The sequence below is a fragment of the Ovis aries genome, chromosome 3 (genome assembly GCF_016772045.2).
Source record: "Ovis aries strain OAR_USU_Benz2616 breed Rambouillet chromosome 3, ARS-UI_Ramb_v3.0, whole genome shotgun sequence".
NCBI lineage: Eukaryota > Metazoa > Chordata > Mammalia > Artiodactyla > Bovidae > Ovis > Ovis aries.
The window spans coordinates 37,023,333-37,044,441 of NC_056056.1; the positions used below are offsets into that span (position 1 = coordinate 37,023,333).

General features: G+C 45.1%; 1 long non-coding RNA gene across 1 annotated transcript in view; it reads left to right on the forward strand.

Annotated features, from left to right (window-relative positions):
• Positions 1 to 3,208: 3,208 nt before the first annotated feature.
• LOC132659575 (uncharacterized) overlaps positions 3,209 to 21,109 on the forward strand; it is a 37,149-nt gene continuing 19,248 nt past the window's right edge. The window contains exons 1-2 of the long non-coding RNA XR_009600133.1: positions 3,209 to 3,874; positions 11,366 to 11,501. This is a non-coding gene — a long non-coding RNA (uncharacterized LOC132659575). The remainder of the gene's footprint in view (positions 3,875 to 11,365; positions 11,502 to 21,109) is intronic.

Genomic DNA, 21,109 nt, shown 5'->3' on the forward strand with positions numbered 1-21,109 from the left:
GGAGAAGGAAATGGCAACCCACTTCAGTATCCTTGCCTGGACAATCCCAGAGACAGAGGAGCCTGGCGGGCTACAATCCATGGTGTCTCAAGAGTGTCGGACATGACTTATCAACTAAACACTAACAACATGTATGGAGAGGTTTCCTTAGTGGCTCAGATGGTTAAAGATCTGCCTGCAGTGCAGAAGACCCAGGTTTGATTCCTGGGTCAGGAAGATCCCCTGGAGGAGGAAATGGCAACCCACTCCAGTATTCTTGCCTGGAGAATCCCACGGACAGGAGCCTGGCAGGCTGCAGTCCATGGGGTCACAAAGTGTTGGACACGACTAAGTGACTAACAAACACACAGGTTTAGGTGCCTTCATTCTGCAGGTCAGAGAAGTGGAAGCTCAGATAGTAAGTGATAAAAGAGATCATCCTGCTTGATCTGAAGGCCATGTTTTCCCAGCATGCCCTGGTGCTTCTAAGAGCAAAGTTGTACTTGACAGGTGCTATAGGCTGCATGGTTGCACCCCTACAAAATTCATATATGAAACCCAATCCCCAATATGATGGTATTGGGGGTGAGGCCTTTGGGATGAACACAGGTCATGAGAGAGGAGCCCACATGAATGGGATTAGTGTCCTATAAAGGAGACCCCAGAGAGCTCCCTGGCTCCTTCCCCCTTATGAAGACACAGCAAGAAGACAGCCACCTATGAGCCAGAGGCAGGCTCTCAGACACCAAATCTGCTGGCTCCTTGATTTTGGACTTTTCAGGTTCCAGACCTCTGAGAAATAAATTTTTATTGTTTAAGCTACAAACTCTATGATATTCTTATTATAGCAGCCCAAATGGACTAAGACACCAAGTTCCAACTTGTTTGGGGAAGCCCACAGTTGACAAGAAGTCTGATTCTGTAGTTATTGTCACAAAGTGTCCCAAATCTGATCTCCATCCTGTATGTTGCGCTGGGACCCTTGCCCTTCCTAGATCTCAGTCCCAGTGGTGAGAGAAACTCCAGGCCCTGGAATGATCTGTGACTAGATGACTGAACACACTCTCTGCCCAGTGAGTCACTTTCCCTCTCCAGGTATGCCATATTATTATTGTGCAAGAGCATATGTTTTAATATTTAATAGAGTTAATCATGTTCATTCCTTTTTTAAAAAGTTTCCTGTCACATAGCTGGCATTCAGTAAATTTTTAAAAATGTTTACTTTATATTGGAATATAGTTGATTTATGATGTGTTAGGTTCAGGTGTACAACAAAGTAATTCAATTATACATATACTTATATCTATTCTCTTTCAGATTCTTGTCGCACATAGGTTATTACAGAATATTGAGCAGAGTTCCCTGTACTATACAATAGGCCCTTGTTCTTATCTCTTTTACATGTAGGAGGAGTGTGTTAATGTTAATCCCAACCTCCTAATTTATCCCTCCATCACAACTTTCTCCTTTGGTAGCCATGAATTTGTTTTCTAAGTCGGTAAATCTGTTTCTGTTTTGTAAAAAGTTAATTTGTATGATTTTTTACATTCCACGTATAAGTGATACCATATGATATTTGTCTTTCTCTAACTTACTTCACTTAGTACAGTAACCCCTATGTCCATCCATGTTGCTGCAAATGGCATTGTTTCATTCTTTTTATGGCTGAATAATATTCCATTATTTATATGTACTACATCTTTATCCATCCATCAGTCAGTGGACATTTAGGTTGCTCTCATGTCCTGGCCTTTGTACATACTGCTGCAATGAGCATAGGGGTGCATGTATCTCTTTTGAATTATGGTTTTCTCTGGGTATATGCCCAGGAGTGGGGTTGTTGGATCATACGGTAATTCTATTTTTAGTTTTTTAAGGAATCTCCACACTATTCTCCATAGTGGCTGCACCAGTTTACATTCTCACCAGTAGTATAGGAGGGCTCCCTTTTCTCCACACCCTCTCTAGCACTTATTGTTTGTAGACTTTTTGATGTTGGCCATTATGTCAGTCAGAATGAATAATAAAAAGAATAATACATAAAAAGAATAATACATCATTATAATTTTTATTTGCATTTCTCTAATAATTAGTGATGTTGAGCATCTTTTCATGTGAATAATTTTATAAATGAATGCTTCAAAGAGCTTATGGTCATGGTGACATGATAAACTAAATAGATAGAAAGAAATGGTGCCATAGGAATATATTCATTCAATAGATGATTAAACAGCTGTTACATGTAAGGCACTGTGCCAAGTGCAGTGGAAGATCCTAGAGTAAATAAACAACAGATATGTACATAAACTACTTGGCCTTATTTCCACTTTGAAGGCACCCAGAATGAAGTGGAGACCTGGGCCGACCAGCTAGATGAGGTCTATAGAAACTGAAGCTCAATACAATTCTAGGTTGTTATTCAAGTAGAAATGCACAGTAGTGTGCAAAATGGATAGTATCCTGAAACCATGGAAAAGTTGAGGTGGCACCTTCTGGCCCAACGGAAAAAGTAGGGAGCTGTGAGAATCAGAGTGGTAGGCTTTGAGGAGAAGCTGAACACATGTTTTTAGGAAAATGATCCAAAAAGGAAACCCTGAAGTTATCTACATCAGGTCGATGACTGCCTTGACTCCAGGGACACTCACCTTTCCAATCCGTAGTTTCATCAGGGTACTCTTACCGGCAATAGGTTAAGAGCAAAGACAATCAGCAGAGGCTCCATCAACCTGTGCTGAAGGGGATCCCCAAAGAAAAATGCTTAGAAAACCATATGTGTCCCTTCTATGTGAACAGTTGAACAGTCTATCAGAAATGCATGCCTCCTTACAAAGAAAAAATCTACTCCCAACAGATCGGCATAGCTTTGTGAACTTCTGTGCAGTTAGGAAATTGATTTTCTGTTCTCTCTTGACTCCCTCTGAACAGTGGAACTCAGTTATTGAACTTTACTTCCTGGTCTCCCAGTAACCCTATTTGGTGACATTAGAATTAGGCGTTTAATTCAATGTAGTACAAAGCCCAATCAGATTAACTTTATGGTTTCAAGACCTCTGCTTGGAAACGGAATCCTACGTTCTCTATTCCTCATCCAAAAATTGCCAAAAAGGTGGCAGGGGTCAGGGGAGGTGGACTAGGGGTAGGTGGAGTCAGGGGATAGAGGGTTGGGTAGGGGTAGGTAGAGTGGGGAGGTGGGGGAACCAGCCTGGGGTGCAGCGTGGCTCTCCTGGGTGATATGCCCCACTATACCCTGAACCTTTGAACCTTTTCAGAGCTAGATAGCTACAAGCCTATTCTGTGAAGCTTGACTGGCACCTGTCTTTCAAAACATAGAGTGACTACTAGATTTCTTTTCCATGGAATATAAAAATAAAGCGACACACTGAGCCAAAAGATAAATAGCTGACATCTTCAGGCACCCAAGTGGAATGCAGTTGACATGTGGCATTTAATACAATCCTTACCCTTGGCTCTCTTCATGGGCATATGACCCACACGGTCCACAGGGCCCCACTCTCAGGAAGGCCGCTGCCCTTGGTTTACTGCTCTGCTGTTGCTGCCATCACAAGAGTCTTACTAACTTTTGAGCAAGGGATTTTCCCTTAGCACAGGACCCCGCAGATTATATAACCAGTTCTATCTTCACCATAACTCAGTTTGGTGGGCATTATTGATCTCAGGGAAACAAATGTTCAGAGTGGGCTCAGTAAATCACCCAACGTCAGGTGGGAAATGGAAGAGTGGGGATTTGAAGTCAGGTCCCTGCTACCAACACCAAATCATTGCTCTGTTGTTTCAGTGATGCTGCCCCTTGGACTTGGTTGTCTAATTCAAGTTGGCTCATCTCTCTGAATTAAGATATTAATTCTGGACCCTACAGGTTAAAGTGCATTATCAGGTGGGTTCCCCCCTTTAATCATCAAGGTAATTACTTTAGAACTCTTATTAGTTCTGCACATATAGTGTTTATTTTCTAACAAACTTTTTTCCAGCACAGTGTGACACATTTTGTCTTTGAAGCCTAGGCAGTCTTTTTATCCTCATACACTTTTAAAATGGCATTACAGATGTCCACAGGAAGAACATTTGCTCTATAACAAAATTACATTTCTTTCTAAGATGTAGTGATTTAATAATTAAAACAATATCCATGAAATATAAATACAAGGTATTCATAAATAAATTAAATTAGATTATGGCTGCTAAGAGCCAATTATCATGTGAAATATCTCTGATGGTTGAAATAATAAGAGAGCAGAATATTAATTCTGACAGTCTCTATAGGCCATGGTTATAAATGGCTAGAATGGTCTAATAGCTTATGGAGTTTTATTGAGATTTGAGACAGCCCTTAAAATACTCACTGTGTGTTAGAAATTAGTTGTCTTGATTGATTTTAGTTATAATTCCATTATATGTTTACAGCATGGGAGAAGGAGGAGTGCTGTAGAACTAAGAAAAATCTGTTCTACTTAAGAAATAATAGGAACTAAGACAGTGGTACCATGATTAAGAAGTTCCAACAAACCTCGATTTGAATACATTCTAGCTGTATGACCTTGAACAATTTACTTAAGTTCTCAAATGTCTTCATCTATAGAAAAGGATTGTAATGAGGAGTACATTAGACAATGCATAAAGCACAGAGCCTGGCACTTAGCAAGCCCAGAAGTAAATGTTAGTTTTTGTGACTTCTGTTGCCACGGAGGGAGAACTTGAAGGTTTGGGGAATATAGGCCTTTCTTACCGCACTATGGTCTTAAGGGTCATAAAAATTTCTTCAACAATAACTTGATAAATTAGTGGGACAGCTCAGTGGTGTGCTGGTAAACCTTTACTAACCAGCTCTGGGTGGCCAGGGGAGTCAAGGGGCCCTGATCTGCAGTGCTTCCTGATTTCCATGGTGTAAATACTCCCGCCATGACTGATCTCAGGCTACCAACATGATGTTGCTCAACATGGAGTTGGGAAAAAGACGATGCAGTCATCTCTCAAGAACTGGTGTGACCCGGTTCCAGGCCCACTGGGAAACCGTGAGTTCCAGTTCTGGCCCTGCAGCAATCAAATTGCATGTGTGTGTTAGTCACTCAGTCAAGCCCCATGGACTGAAGCCCACCAGGCTTCTCTGTCCAAGGAATTCTCCAGGCAAGAATACTGGAGTGGGTAGCCGTTTTCTTCTCCAGGGGGTCTTCCCAACCCAGGGATTGAAACCACCTCTCTTACATCTCCTGCATTGCAGGCAGATTCTTGACCAAAAGCCCCTGGGCAATTCCCACCCTCCCTGGCCTCCGCTTCTTCATCTGTAGTAGCACCTATCTGGCATTTCTCATAGGATTGATGTGACAATGAAATAAACAGAGAACATGAAAAACTATTGAGCCTGTGAAACAACAGAGAGTAAATTGGCAGGAGTGTGGATGCACAGACTCTTGCAGTTACAGAGGAGCTTTGTCTGATTTTAAGGTCCCAAGACCCGTGTGTGTTCTTTTGTCTTTTGATCTGCTGCTCAGCTGGGCCCTGGAGCCCTTGGTTTATTTACTCTAGTCTTTTTTTTTTCTCTCTCCAACCATTTAGCTCGTAATGATTATCTGCACAATTAACATAATAAAGCAAGTCAGTTACGCTCTTTCAAGCACTAAGGAAAAATGACCGGCTCCTGTTTCTTGAGCCCTACTTGAATCTGAAAGGGAGTTTGAGAAAATGCAGAGCTGAGTGCCACTCACCCCTGGAGCACAGGAACAAGGATTCCTCATCCTTTGGGACCTATGTCTGTCCTGGTGGCCTGGTCACCCTGTTTTCCCCTCAGACATGGGTGCCCTTAGTTTCTGAGTCTAGTCCCCCCACTTCCCACCAATAGTCACAAAGTTCTCTCTGTGTGTTTTATTATCTACTCTTGATGGCTTGTCACTGTGGCCACTTCTGCTTCAACTACAATAAAAAACTGCACGTCACGGCAGGAACCCGAGTCAGACAGGGGCCCAGATCTCTGCGCCACTGGGGACTTCCGTTGAGCTGGTTATGTAACATTTCTAGGCTTTGGGTCTCTTCAACTGCAGAACGGGGATCACAGCGCCTACCTCATAGGGCTGGTAAGACATTCCAATTGTTGGAACATGTCAAATGTTTAGAAGAGTATCTAGCCCACAATTCCTTGTTGATAGCTGTCCTGCTTCTATACCACTGTCAACTTAAAAAAGTTGCCCGATAGAAGGTTGTGAGTAAAGTTTTATTTGGGGCAAAATGAGGACTGCAGCCTGGGAGACAGCACATCAGATGGCTCTGAGAGTCTGCTCCAAAGAGGTAGGGAGGGAAGATCAATATATGTGATTTTGGTGAAGAGGGAGTTCAATCCAATCAAATGCTTATTTTACAAAAGGTTTTCTGCTAGTCATGAGGAGCTGATGTCACCATGAAGGGATTTAGTGCTTTTCTCAATATGAGAAGATGCCAGGATTGGGATCACGAAATCAGTTCCTGAAAATACCCAGCTATCTAAAGACCTGTTTCACCAGTTTCCCTGGCACACCAAGTGCCTCATTCTCCACCCAGAGCTCCCTTCAGGGTGGGCTGAAGGTCACCAGCTGCAGCAGCACAGGAGTCAGTCCCTGCAGAGGCAGATGGCAGATGCCCTTGGCAAGGGCCTGCAGTTGACACCATCTATCTGTGGTCTCCCTGCCAAGCCTGGGCTCTGATTGGGTCTCTCCGTCACAGTCCAGGGCAGCGGTTCTCCTGAACGGAGCGCTCTCACAGGCCTTCCCTCTCGTCTGCCTCTATATGGCTGCTCTTGGCTGCAAAGCACTACTGCAGGACACAAAAGGGCACACTGCAAGTAAGGAACCCATCTTCAGCCCTGAGGAGGGCTGTGGCTGTGCACACACCATGAGTCTCTCCGCCTTTCTCCTTGACAGCAAGCAGCCCTTTCCGAACATCTAACAGGAAGTGACATCCAGCCATAAGCATATCCAAGAAGACATATTGCATAACCGGGTAAAGGAAGGTGTTGAGGATTCTAATCAGAGGAAAATACAAGGAAGTTTGGTGGCTTTTTCATCGGTGGATCTTTTAGAACTTTGTCCTTCACTCTCCTTGATTTGAAGTTTTAGTCTTCAGAGGCTGTGCTGGCTGTCAACCTTTTTCAGCCCCAACACCCCGAGTGGCCCACTCCTGTCAATAACAGCCTCTGAGGCTGCCAGTGAATCTTAGGCACGGGTATAATAATCCCTAAGGGCTTGGTGGGTTGATAAGAAACAGTCAGCTTCTTCATTTTCCTCAGAGGGAAAGCATTTAAGAGTGTGTTTCCAAGGTTCAGCTGCTCATCTAATAACAATAATAATTACCTTAATGTTCTTCAATAGGGAATTAGTTAAACAAATTATGGTACATCCATGGTACATGATGCAGCCATTAAATTAAATGGAGTAGAACAATACACTGTATTTCATTAATGGTTACACGGCTCTAAAACTGTACCATGTGGGTGGTTTTGTGAGTGTTGCAACTTGTGGGTGGGGGTTGTTGTTAAGAATTTTGGAATTAAGAAGTAGTTCAGCTGCATCTTGAATTAAAATCAGACCCCTGGATGTGAGCCGACATTGCATTTGCATCCTGGCCTCCCAAAAAGGGAACAAGACAGGACCCGGCATGAACAAGTTTCCTGGAACACCATTGGAAAGCCAAAGGGACATTGTAAAGATGAGCCTGAGACTGGAATTACAATTTCTGGGAGATGGCATAGTTCAGAACTGGGTGTTCCAAGGGGAGAGCGATTATGTGAGTCACTAAATGGAGGAAGTCTGTGAGACTCCCTTGTGGAATCAGCATCAGCTGGTCGAGCTGGTTCAAGGCCAGCAACCTGCTCGCCCACCAGCCACTACCTCGGGGACTGAACATCTGGGAAGCACAGGGTCTAACTTCTTCCCACTGGGAAGATGCATGGGGAGCCCAGCGCTGGGGAGCAAAGGAAATGTTTGAGAAGGGGTTAGAACATGCTACAGAAAGAGGACAAGGATAAACAGACATGGGAGCAGGGAGATGCCACCGCCCACCCGTGGGAACATTTCCAAGGCCCCCAGCCAGAGAAGTGTTGGCAGGAGGGCCTTTCTGGGCAGGCGGGTCACCCTTGCTTCTCGGAAATGGCCATATGGCAGGACACATAGCAACTGGGATGGATACTTCAAATTCAAAACTTAACAGCCAGGGCTTGGGGAATGTTGACATCTCCCCAGACATCTGCAGTGCGCTTTCTGCCTGGGTTCCTAGGGCAATGATATGCAGCCAAAAAATGAGCAAACCACAGTGTTTTAGCCCTCATTGTTATTCTGAGGTGCCATTAAATGTGAGTGCCCATGAGCTGAAGAAGAAAGAGAAGCTGCCTTAGCAGCTAGCAAGAAGCAGGACTGAGATGTTCAGGCAGGCCTCCACCAGAGCCAGTCTGAGATGACTCCACCCTTTGAGGACAATCCCTGACATTCCAGGTCTCAAGGCATGTGGACAAGCAGGTTGCCCTGACCAGCACTCTCAAATACGGAATATAAGTCTTGAATTTGCTTTCCATGTGTCAGAATAAGAAGTGGGAACACTGTACTCCCGTCATTCACCTTCAGATATTTCACCATGAGCTTGGAAGTGGCTTTGTAATTACTTGTCTATCTCTGTGTAACACTGTGGCCCAATACTTAGTGGCTTAAGACAGTAATGATTTATTATCTCTCATGGGTTCCATGGTTCAGAAATTCAGACTAAGCACTGTGGGGAGAGCTTGCCTCAGCTCCACTCTCTCTGTGGCCTTAGCTGGAAGGAGCCACAGCTGGGACTGGGATGACAAGAAAGGCTCATCAAAAAAAAAAAAAAAAAAAGAAAAAAAGAAAGGCTCATTCACTCACGCAGCTGACTCTTGAGGCTGACTAGAGGCTGATACCTTTACTGGGCTATTGCCCATAAAACCAGCATGAACCCTCTTCCGTGCCTTGGGCTTCCTCAGAATACGGCGTCTGGGATCCAAGAACAAGGACCCCAAGAAAGCCAGGCAGACACCGTATCCTCTTTATGTACTAACCTTGGAAGTCACATAGTATCACTTCTGCCACATTTTTGTTGTGGTCAGAATTGAGTCACTAAGTCTCACCTGTATTTAAAGGGAGGATTAGATTCCATCTTCTGACAAGAGGCGGGTCAAGGAATTTGTGGATCTATTTAAAAACCAACCAGAGTTACATGGATTAGGACAAATAGGGACTGAAAAGCAGCTTGCTCCCCACAGCTCCTTTTCCTCACTGTAACTAAGGTGTTGAAGCTTGTAGGGAGTAGGAATTGAAAGGTATCATTAAGACTTTTGCTATGGAGATGGTGCCATTCCATCTCCAGCCTAGTATGTGAGGAGGAGGTGAGATAGATTTGCTCAGCTCCAGCCAGCAGTACCCACAGAATCTTCAGAAAAGAATTAAATATGGTCCGAAGAAGGTTATGATGTAAGAAAGGGAGGTTCTAGCCTGTAAACAGAGGGCATTAATAGGAGGCATCGCTAGACATGGGACATCCCTTTGGGAAAGTCCACAAAGAATCAACAGAAGGGAAGGGGAAATGGACAAAACCTCTTAGCATGTGAGCAGGAATCTTTCTAGTATTATGGTTTTGACCCTGGCCTTTGCAACACAGTAGCTATTTAAATTATAAGTGCCTTAACCTGGCTGCTTAGCTGTTAGGAGCTTTGGTTTCCTCAGTGGTAAAATGTGAATGAGAGCATCACCCAGCTCATAGGGTTTGTGTGAGATTTAAAACCCACAGTGCCTGACACCTCACTGTTGCTTGTTGCTGTCCTCTCGCCAGGCTGGCCCCTCCCATCTCTAAAGAAGACTCAGTTTCTTCCTCTTTCTGAAGCTCTCAGGAGTCTTGTCTGGCCAGGGAGGTTTCTATGTGCTTTTCCTTTGTAAGAGGAAAGAAGGACCATGAAAAAGAGAATAGGAACCAGGACTCAACGCCGAGGGAGAAGTTTTTCATGGAATTTTGAGGAATGAAATTCAGGATAGTTCAGGAGTGTAAACCAAGATATAGGAGAAGAGAGAGAGAAAAAAGGAGGATTTTCTAAGACAAATCCTTCACGTGGTTCAAAAAATACAATTACGAACTAGAGTTCATTTTTAATTAACTTTTGGTTGTTGGGGATATTTTTTGATCAGGACACTGCTCAGAATCTGGACCATGTGGAAACAGTTTAGTGTATGTTACATATTTTTAACTAAAATTAAGGCTCAGAGCTGTTGGTATAGTTTGATTCCATTTGCGTATGCTTTTGCATAGAAAACTTCTGGAGGAAACACAAGCCACTATGAATAGTCGTTTCCTTTGGGCTGAAGGAGAGGTTGTTATTTTGTTCTCTTTGGCTCCATAAATTTTTTTTTAATAAAGGCATATATCACTTTCCGGATCTACTTAAGTTAGGCGTTTGTTTTTGTAAATAAGTTACCTGCACACTGCAATGAAGAGGAGCCACCGCTTGCCCCAGCTTGCCTGTGTGAAGCTACGAAGACCCAGCACCGCCATAAATAAATAAATAAAAAGAAGTAAACAATGGATGTACCTGTGTTCTCCCCCCAAAAAACTATTTACAAAAACAGATGATGCTTTTGTAGTCTGCAACCCTTTCTCTAGACTACTTTCCTTGCAAACAGAAGAAAAACCGGCTCTAATTTGTTGGATATTAAAAAAAAAAAAAAAAGTTTCAACAGTCAACTGAGAAGCTGCTCTCTTAATGCAGCTAAAGACTTGGGGCACTGGCAGGGACCATCCCCAGGCAGAGTGACATCAGCTCGGAGGGAGGGCCAGCTCCCAGGTCAGGCTCTCCTGCCCCTCCCGGCAAGGACCACCTCCTTCACCTCCTTCCTCAGCTCATTAAGGCCCCTGGAGATTGGCCCTCACACATTTCAGGGCTCCTGATCAAGAGGAGACACTTCTCACTGTGGAAAATTGGTTCTATTTCATTCACGGAACAGCATTTTCTTCCGTTGTCTGATGTATTGATTAGATTTCAGACAGGATAAGTGGGGTTGATGTCATTAAGTAAAAAGTCATCTCCTCTGGAAACAAACCAGAAAGTCTGGATTCCGTGTTTAAAAGCCTTGGATCCCGTTAAGATGACATATTGAGAACCACGTGGATTCCAATTCAATAGGAGAAGTGAGAACTCCAAGTACCAGCAGGTTCGTGTGGACAGCTGAGGGGCAGAGACGGGGGAGGGTGGGAAATGAGGGCAGCATAATTTGTCAGTAAGGTCAGAGAATTCTCAGCCACTTTTCCTCAAGAACAAGTGATCAATAAATCAAATACAGCCCATTTGCCAGGGTATGGCTGAATAAATTACAGTACGCCTATAACACTCTTCTTTCTGCCATAGTGTGAAATCCTCAAGCAGAACTGAGAACAAATAACACCCGAGTGAAGCACTTGACATTTTAGTCATGTTTCAGATGAGGCAGCTGATACAATGGGGACAACACGGTGCAATAGGTTGCATTCTGTCCCCTCAAAAGGTATGTTCCAGTCTTAACCTCTGAAATCTATGAATGTGACCTTATTGGGAAACAGAATCTTTGCAGATGTAATCAAGTTAAAATGAGGTGATACAGGATTAGGGTGGTCCCTAAGTCCAAAGTGATTGGTATCCTAGGCTCCTCCCTCCACGGGATTCTCCAGGCAAGAGTACTGGAGTGGGTTGCCATTTCCTTCTCCAGGGGATCTTCCCGACCCAGGGATCGAGCCCGGGTCTCCCGCATTCCAGGCAGACACTTTAACCTCTGAGCCAGTGGAGAAGCCCCTTTCACTAAGTCCAAAGTGAATGGTATCCTTATAAGTAGAGGGAGAAGACATAAAGGAAACCTACTACCATTACTGAGTAAAAGAAGTCAATCTGGAAAGGCTACATACTGTATGACATTCTGGAAAAGGCAAAATGATGGAGACAGTAAAAAGATCAGTGGTTGCCAGGGGTTAGAGGGGAGGGAAGGCTGAATAATCTGAGTATAAAGGACTTTTAGGGCAGTGAAAATGCTGTGTGATATCATAATGATGGTTTCATGTCATTATACATTTTTCCAAACCTACAGAGTATACAGAACCAAGAGTGATCCCTAATGCAAACTATGGACTCTGAGTGAACATAAGGTGTCGATGTAGGTTCATTGATTGTAACAAATATATTACACTGGGGGTGGGGGCAGGTAGGCTGATGTGGGGGAATTCTGAGCATATGGGGGCCATAGGGGATATGGGAACTCACTGTACTTTTCGCTCAATTTTGCCGTGAACCTAAAACTGCGCTAAAACATATAGTCTATTTGAAAAAAAGAGAGAGAGAGGGAGAAGCCAGTGCTCATCTCTTGACAAATTGAAAAATGCCTCTCCAAGTTCTGTCTCTAGTCACTAAAGTGTTTCCTGTTAGCAGTGGCCAGTGGGTGGGATAACACTGAGTCCAGGTATAGGAAAAGAAACATGCTGGCTGCCTTCCTCACTTGTTAGCTTGAAAACACAAAGGTGAGGGATTTTCCTGGTTGTCCAGTGGCTAAGACTCCATGCTCCCAATGCAGGGGGCTGGGGTTTGATGCCTGGTCAGGGAACTAGATCCCACATGCCATATCAAAGAGTTAGCCTGCCTCAATTAAAGATCTCACTTGCTGGCACAGTCAAATAAGTATTTTAAGAAAGAAAGAACAGGAAATGTGCTTTGTCTGTGTGTTGTTTGATGAGGGGCCAGCAGGGCGCGCTCTTTAGCAGAAGCACACCCACTGAAATAGGAGCACGATATTTTTAGCAGAGCTGTGTGTGACCTTCACCCTGAAGTGAAAGTGCCTGGATGGTGGCAGAACATCCTGCTGGGGGTTAGGGGGTCAGTCATTCCAGGGCTGTGGCCGTGGGACTGGATGACAAAGCATGACCCAGAGTTGAGGGAGGGGAAATGTCACAGTTTCCATCCCCACCAAAGATACCCTGTGTCTTAAAGGTGGTAAAGCCAGAGGGAGGGAAGCAGCTGTGGCAGAGGCGTGTTGCCTACTCCCCGCCCCCCACCTTTCCTGCCTCCTCCTCATCATTTTGGAGCTGTGCCAAGCATTTCACATGCATTTGTGTGTGTGTGTGTCTTGCTACTTTCTTTTAGTTGATCTACAATGTTGTGTTAATTTCTATTGTACAGCAAACTAATTCAGTTATTTATATAGTGAATACATATGTGTGTGTGTATATATAGCATATATATAAAAATATATATGTATACCATTCTTTTTCATATTCTTTTCCATTGTGATTTATGACAGGATAGTAAATATAGTTCTCTGTGCTCTACAATAGGACCTTGTTTATCCATTCTATATAAAATAGTTTGTATCTGCTAACCCTAAACTCCCTCTAACCCTCTTCCTTCTCCCCTTTGACAACCACAAGTCTGTTCTCAGTGTCTGCTTCACATGCATTTCTTAGTCTAGAGATGACCCCTTTCCCTGTATGTGTAAGTGAAAGGACCCCTGAGCCTATCACTTACACTCTCTGCAGCTCAGTTCCCATGTCTGAAGTGGGGACATTAGCACCTGCCAGGGTTACTGAGGGTGTGGAGTAGTGGAGACAACTCAGGCTCTGAGTGGGGCAGCTCTTGATGTTCTTCTCCCCAGGTCTCTTCCTCTCCTTGCACTCAGAGATAATCATACCTCCTGCATAGGATTTAGGGGAGAATTTAAAGAACTTAATGGAGAGCTGCCATTTGAACAGCCATCATGCCATGGTTCCAACACACAGCCATCTAGCGTAGTGCCCAATGATGGCGTGTGTGAGATTAAGCTGTTCCCATTTCACAGATTAAGACACCAAGGGCAGATGGGTTAAGTCCCAAAACTTGACCCTCAAGCCAAGCTGGAGTGCACTTTTTAGGATAAGCATCCACAGGACAGCAGGCACTCGGAGCCGTTAGTGCCCTGACCCTTAACTCACAGCGCTGACACAAGAATCACATAACGAGACATTTGTAAACAACACAAGGAAAACAGTGCTTTGTAAATATAGGCAGCTTAAAAAAAGAGAACTATTTTTTAATTTGACATTTAAAACCAGGAGAACATCACAAATGTATTCTTGCAAATAACCTTATTTAGACTAAGATTACAAAAAAACGTTCACCAGTGGAAAATATTTTTACAGCTCCCCCAAACTGTTTACTAACAAGCATCCACAGATTAATTTTTATGGTGCTGATGTAGTTTTGAATGTCAAATGACAGTCTGCTGGGACAGAAAATAAAAATAGAGCTTTTTGTTAACAACAACAGGACATCATTTAGCCTGTGTGAAAGCTACTCAGTAAAAAAATACACCTCTTTCCAGCCCGGTGGCTGCCACATGCAGTCTTGTCTCTGCCTCCCTCTCCCGCGTCTGCACTGGCTTCCCTCGGCTTTGCCTCCTCTGTGAGCGTCGGCACTGATTCCCCGCTTCACGTCTTCCATTCCCTCTTCACTGGGCATTGACTGTCGTTAGTGAATAGTTGGGATGGAGCGCTCTAGGACGGAAGTGAGGGCTACAGGCAAGGCCCCCTGCGCAGGGCCAGCGTAATGGACGTGTGGCCTGTGCAGCCACACAGGGTTCCACACTTACAAGGAGGCTTCCCCACCCTTGCTTTAGTGCTCTACAGTTGCTGTCATGAAATTCTTAATAATTCTCTCTCTGCATTTGCATTTTTGAGTGAAGTGTGATGGGACAGTGGATCCTGATTTCATTCATGGTCCTTCCCCTTGCTGCCTCCTAAGAATGCTCTTTTCTGGCCCCTGGGGCCCCAGGCCTTGCCTGCCTGCCCCTCCCCACTCCTGTCTGGCAACCACTGCCATCTTCTGCCCAGGGGGTCTCATTGCAGGAACACCCCTGAGGACTTGATTTCAGGTATGGGGAGGGTCATGGTCAGACACATACTCCCCTCCTGCCCCAGAACATCTCAGGGTGCAGCTGCCACCAGCTGTCCTCCATCAGAGCTGGCATGGGTGGCCTGCCCAGAATCTCTGGAAGGCAGGCAACTGGCCTGGAAGTCCAACCTTCAGATGTCAACCCATTGACCCAATGATGTCAATCATTCCAGGGGAAGGAGCCCAGGTGATGGGAAAAAGCAAGAGATAAGCATGTCCTCCAAAGGGCATTGATGTCAGAGATACAGAACAGATCTGAACAAGTAGTGAGGGGAAAGGCAGGCCAACTCTTCTCTGTTAGGCTTCTTAAACTTTAGGGTGTAGAGGAGACATTTGGGCAGAGTATAAAATTCAGATTTCCAACCTCACACACGAGAGAGTCTGACTCAATAGGTCTGGGGTGGGCCCTGGAATCTGCATTTGTAACTGCCTGCCTGGATTTGGTAGAGAAATCCTGCCTTCTGCAGCCTCCATTGCCTTGGACCCCAATGACTTCAACGGCGGAGTGTAACCGTGCACCCCTATTCTCTCATTCCTCGGGATAGTTTCCTGGAAGTGGGGTCATAGAATCCGAAGGTGTTTCTTCTTCTCTTTCTTTTCAAAATACGAATTTATTTAGGTGCTTCGGGTCTTAGTTGCAGCATGCAGGCTCTCTAATTACAGCTTAGTTGCTCCTTGGCATGTGGGATCTTTGTTCCTCAACCACGGATCAAACCTGCATCTTCTGTGTTGAATGGCAGATTCTTAACCACCAGACCACCAGGGAAGATCCCTGAGGATGCTTCTTTACCAGAAACCCTGATCTCATGCCTGCTCTGTGGTTATACACTGGGCAAGAAAATTCCCTTTCCAGCTGGAATGACTCAAGATTTTGGAAGCAAACAGGTCTGCAAGATATTGGATGGGAAAGACTCTCTTTACTGTTGAGCTGAATCTCTGTAGGTCCTGCTTTCTTCAAAGAAAGCATATTCCAGCTCTACCAAGCTAAAACACTTGCAAGTTTTGTGACTGTCAATCAGAGGTTTTGGTTGTAAACCATTGAAACTGTTCTTGGTTTTCTGTAACTGAGTGAGAATTATTGGAGAGTATGGTCAGCAGAATAATGGTACTCAGAGATGTTCATGTCCTAATCTCTTGGTCTTGTCAATATGTTGTCTTACCTGGTAGAAGGAACTTTCCAGATGTGAGTAAATCAAGGATCTTGAGTTGGGAGCGTACCCCTTAATTATTTGGGTACGCCTGATGCAATCACAAGAGTCCTTACAGGAGAGAAGCAGGAAAGTCAGAGTCAGAGGAAGCGATGTGACATTGGAAGGGGAAGTCAGAGAGAGATTTGAGGATACTCGTCTGATGGCTTTGAAGATGGACAGAGAGAGGACATGAATCAAGGTATGCAGGAAAAGGCATCATCCAGAAGCAGGAAAAGGCAGGGAAATGGATTTTCCCTGAGAGCCTCAGAAGGAACCAGCCCGGGAGTTCCCTGCTTTTGGTCCAGCAGTTAAGACTCTACGCTTCCAAAGAAGGGGAGAGGGTTCAAGGCCTGGTAGAGAAACAGATCCCACATGCCATGCAAGGTGGCCAAAAAGTAAAAAGAAAAAAAAGCCTAATGCAGAAGGAACCAGGCTTGCCAACACCTTGATTTTATTCCCAATGGATCTGTTGGCTCAAGAGGTAAAGAATCGGCCTGCAATGCAGGAGACTCAGGAGTCACAGGTTCAACCCCTGCGTCAGGAAGATTCCCCTGGAGTAGGAAATGGCAACCCACTCCAGTATTCTTGCCTGGGAAATCCCATGGATAGAGAAACCCGGTGGGCTACAGTCCATGCGGTTGCAAAGAGTCGGACATAACTGAACACACATACATACACATAGACCTGTTTCAGACTTCTGACCTCCAGAATTTTAGCAAGTTCATGTTGTTTTAAGTCACTAAGGTGATTTGTTACAGCAGAGTTAAGAGACTTCTACAGCAGGAAGAAGGCAGCTCAGAGAACCAATGGGGAGCTAGAGAATCTGGCCCAGGTGAGCGAGGTGCAAGTGACACCTGCCCCAGGAACAGCCTGCTCAGGACACTATCCCTGATGGACCCTCACCACTAACTCGGTGGGCCCCGTGGCCCGGGGGCTGTGCTGCTGCCGCCTGGTCCAGCCTCATCTCACTCCTCTCAGCCACAAGGCAGCAACACTGGAGTAATCTCCATGGGTGATGATCAGCCCATCCCCCACCTGCCAGGGCTGAGATAGGGATTATCTGGCCTCCTGAAGTTTCCATTTTCCAAGATGCAGGGAGTCCCTGCTTCCAAGCTATAGCAGGAATTCCCCACTTAGGGAAGTATTCAGTTGGCAGCTGGCTAAAATGACAAATTCCCACCCACCTGGCTTTAGGCAGGTCACCGCACCTCTCTAGGTCTGTTTCCATGTCTGTGAGATGGAGAGTTACTGTTTTTCTAAGGTCACTTCCAGCCCTTACATTCAATAAATGTTTGTAAATGGTGGGGTGAGGGGGTAGAATGGAGCCGTTCACTTGCTGGGACTCTGAGAAAAGCCGCTCATAGTTCGGGCACAGGGCACCCACCTCGCTGCCATGGCTCTAAGCACAGCAGGTATAGAATTCAGACTCTTGGTCTGCAGAAACCTAGGCCTTTCTGCACTTAAACCCACACCAAGATGGATTTGTACATCAAGATTCTCAGCAGCTGCTCTTGGAATGGATGAAGGGAAAACTGCGGCTCTACGTAGATCACAGAGAATCCTGGACACTAGGCCCCGCTTGTGCAGCCAGCAGCAGCTCGCTCAGCCTCCTCTTCTTGGAGCCCCTGGGGCAACAGGAGTCAGACACCTCAGAGCAGGGGATATACCATAACCAAACTGCCCTGACCCATGAGCATTTGGGTAAAGGACACAGAAGGCAACGTGCAACAGGGAAAAGCCATCCGGCGGGCAGGAGCTAAGTGTTTCTCCACTCAGTTCTCAGGCAGGGAGTCAACTGGAGAAGGAGATAAACAAACAAATAAGAAAGTGAACGTGTTAGTCGCTCAGCCCTGTCCGACTCTTTGCGACTCCATGGGCTGTAGCCCACCAGGCTCCTCTGTCCACAGGATTTTTGGCAAGAATACTGGAGCGGTTTGCCATTTCCTTCTCTAGAGGATCTTCCCAACCCAGGGATCAAACCAGGGTTTCCTGCATTGCAGGCAGAGTCTTTTTGAGCCACCAGGGAAGCCCAAAAAAGCCATAAATAACCCACAGAAGGTACTGTTAACATTTAGGATTTTGTCTTTTATATGTTTTTCTGTTACGTACTATACACACACATCTATATTTTTAATTCCATAACTATAATTAACTTGTTTATACAGTTCTGAATCCCACTTGTTTTCCTCTTAACATGTTTCTTCTATAAAATTCTTAGAAAACACCACTTTTAATGGGTCTCTGTGTCCATCATAAAGCTGTAGCATAATTTATTTAACCTTTTCCCTATTGTTGAACATCTATGCTATTTTCAGTTTTCCACTATCTTTAGTGATAATGAAATGTCTTGAACATCTATATACATCTTAGTTCCTATCCCAGAATATGTCTTCAGGAACCTGGAACTATTGGTTAAAGAGCACCAACATTTATCCCCCAAAGAAACGATAACCCAAATATTTAGAAAAACGATCCCAAGAAGGAGTTTCTTCCTACTTTCAACCCCCAAGACAGGAATGCTTCCTAATTACATGGTCTGCCTGAGACTTCTTGGTGAGGAATGAAGAGTGGCTCAGTGATGCCCACCTCCGATTCTTGAGTAATTAAGGCACGATCCCAGGCAACAGAGAGCACCCTGTTCAGGATGCCGGGGGACTCTGGCTCGGGGTCCCTCGGTACTGAATTGCTGGACTGATATGTGTTCTGACGGTGGAGACGGGATGCAGGGTGGAGAGTAGATGCCGAGCGCAGGAGCCGTTCTAGCTCTGCTCCTCAGCAGCCTCCTCATTGCAGCCCTCCAGGCTGGGAGTGCCAGCAGGGGCTCAGGATTCAATGATGCCAAGGCCAATTGTATCCGAGGTTTGCTCTTGGCCAGAACTGAGAGCAGGGTAAAGGGAACTGCCTCTGGGTCAAGGTGAGCCTGTCTGGTTGGAGGTCCCAGGGCTACCGCGGAAGACAAGAGCAAGCAGAGCATCAAGCTGGGTGTGGTGGTGAAGGGGAGCAAAGATGCTGGCTCATGCAGGAACCCAGCCAGAGGAGCCTTTCCATCTGAGAGAGTGGCCCTGCCTGTGGGTGGTCAGTCTTAAACCTCCATGACTTATGACTCAGTGCTAAAGCCATCCCTTCATTTTGAAAGGAAGAAAACTAGTATCCACTGGGGATTTGCTGTTTGCCAGGCACTTTACAACACAAGGGAAGTCTATTAATCCCCATTTTTACAAATGAGCACACCAAGGCCAAGAGAAATGGAAGGCCTTGCTTAAGGTTACAGGGCTAATTATTAAAGGGCTGGGACTAGAACTGGATAGAGAGGCAGGCACAGTAGGGAGAAGACCAGAGACGTCAGGGTCTCATCAAGCTCTGCTGTGTGTTAATTCTTTGAACATAAGGACGGTACTCCTGCCCTCTGAGCTTCAGCTTTCCTTGTCAGTATGACAGGGGACTGCCTGCTTGTAGAGTTCCTGTTCAGAGCAACAGGGATAATGCGTGCACAGGACCTGGTATCAGGCTTGGCCCACAGGGCAGCTCACTGAAGACAGCTGTAACATTCATCAGGTTTGCCTCTGTCATCTCTCCTGGGAACCCTGATGGGGAAGCCATCCAGGTATGGATCACGGGGATTTCTGGGAGACTTAAGTTGAGGGCAAATCCCCCCACTCTCTGACCACCTCCCACCCTGCATCATGTTTCACCCCCGCAGTGCACGCTGGCTGCTTGATTACAATGATCTGGCTTTTCTCTCAGAGAAACAACTTGACCAGAATGCTGAAAAGAAAGCTCAAAACTCTACATCCCTTTCCTGCTTCCCAGATAGACTTGGTCCCCAGATAGAGGGGGGCTCCCCAGTGACTCAGCAGTAAAGAGTCCTCCTATAATGCAGGAGCTGCAGGAGGCATGGCATGGGTTCAGTCCCTGGGTCTGGAAGATCCCCTGGAGGAGGGCATGGCAACCCACTCCAGTATTCTTGCCTGGAGAACCCCATGGAGAGGAGCCTGGCGGGCTACAGTCCATGGGGTTGCAAAAGACTTGGACATTACTGAGCAACTGAAACAGCAAACATCAGATGAGGGCTGAGGGGAGCACCCGTAGAGACAGTGTTTTTAACTTTCCATATATTTGTACACCATCCAGGAATCTTGTTACGATGTAGATTCAGATTCAGTAGGTCTAACAAGCACCTGGATGAGGGAAGTCCATACTGCTAGTTCCAGGACCACGCTCAGAGAAACACGTTGATGTACTGCCTGTCTCTTACCCTGCTTCAGTTCTGAAGTTATGTGACCTATAAAAACCTCCTTGCCATCTTCATGCAGCTGGAGTTGTATGGGCAAGTGCTGACCAAGCAAGCTCTTCTCAGCAGACACTTTAATGTAGTTAGAACCCACGCTAGATTCTTATCAGTTCTGCTCTGTATAAATAGGGTGTTCAGATATACACATTTCCAAAAAAGGTGTCTTTGGACCAGAATCTGTTCCCATAGGTCACACAAAGACTCTTATGGGAGATTGGGGTCTTCTTTCTCTCACTCCTTTCTATCCTTTGGGTTATTCACCTTTTGAAAAATGAAATTTGGCTCAACAATAATGATATTAAGCTGAACCTTTTGCTATTCTGCAAATGGGCAAGTCTCTGAATACCCAGTGAAAATTACCTTTCTCCTTTTGTATTTGCTAGTTGCTTATATAAAAATTCATGTTCTATATATTTAGAGCACATAGGCTCAAATTTAAGGAAATGCATTATATGGTAAAACAAACATAATACAATGGATATTCATTGTGCATTAGAAAGTGATCTTGGTTTCATAGAATCACTACAGCATGCCATCAGGTGATGAGCTCTTTTCTGGTCATTTAACTGTGAAAATCTTGCTCTCAGAGATTCTAGTTTAATTGGTCTAAGGAGGAAGTAGGGTCCTAATTATATTTAAAGCTCAAAGAGTGATTGTAATACACATCCAGGTTTAAGAGCTACTAGCCTAAATGATGTCAAGCTTCCACCTTTAAACTCTTCAGGT